The sequence below is a fragment of the Etheostoma cragini genome, chromosome 12 (assembly GCF_013103735.1).
Source record: "Etheostoma cragini isolate CJK2018 chromosome 12, CSU_Ecrag_1.0, whole genome shotgun sequence".
Lineage (NCBI taxonomy): Eukaryota > Metazoa > Chordata > Actinopteri > Perciformes > Percidae > Etheostoma > Etheostoma cragini.
Genome location: NC_048418.1, coordinates 9,176,495 through 9,177,549, shown reverse-complemented (window position 1 = coordinate 9,177,549; position 1,055 = coordinate 9,176,495).

The window sequence follows — 1,055 nt, the reverse complement described above, 5'->3', positions numbered from 1 at the left end:
GTTTCAAGAGGAGCGAGCCGTTGCCGGAGTGTCTGTGTTATGTCCCCAACGAGGTGTGCTACAAAGTCTGCAAGGATTCATCGTCCGCCTCCTCTGGGTCCACCGGAGCATCTACAGCAGGATCCACTGTCGGGAAAACGCTCGTCTCCGTCTTTGAGAGTCCATACCAGACTCCACCCATTAAGAAATTGTGCAAGTACAACATTGAACCAAAGAAAGGGACTTGTATCCGGACAACAGGGGAGGAATACTGCAACAGCCAGGGCCTGTGGGTCAAAATCAATAAGGTAAGCTTCTGTCTCCCTGTGTCAGGTTGCAGTCACTGAACCAGATCCATTAAACTACTGCAACTAGTCCAATTCTCCTGTAAGACCTGCCATAACTCTACTTTACTAAATGGACTACAGACCAGCTTATATCTTTCTGTGTCACGTTTGCGCGTTGCCCTTTCTTCTACAGTCTCCTCATGTTGGAGTCTCCTCCAAGATATTTGTTGTTATAGAAAATAGCTGCATGGATAGATAGATATTCAGAACACTTAAAAAAAAACAAAATGGAGGACTACTATGGTAACTTGACAAATATAAGCAGCTTCAAATGCAACTGATTTAGATTCTCTCATTCTCTTTTGTCTACACATGATGTTTGACATTGCAGCGGTGGAGCTACCATGCAAGATGCTGGCCTGATCAGGAGCAATTGGTGTCATTAGTGTCTTGCTTAAGGACAACACTACGTGTCCCTATTACACTAGGATAGTTTTATTATCTGTTAATTCAGTTTAAAGACTTTAAATGTGGTGGGAAGACGCATGTTGACATAACGATCCATGTCTGTGTCCAGGAGCAGCTGGAGGAGCACCGTCTGGGCCAGGAGTTGGAGGAAGGCTGGATCCTGGTGTGTAAGCACACAGAGGGAGGCGACAGGCTGGTGCCGGTGGAATCCCCAGAGACCATCAGCAGACAACAGCAGCTCTTCGGCTACGACCACAAGCCCTGCAACAGGTGGGAGCAGGTGGTGAGTGTGGAGAACGCGCTTTACGTCGGCTCCAAACC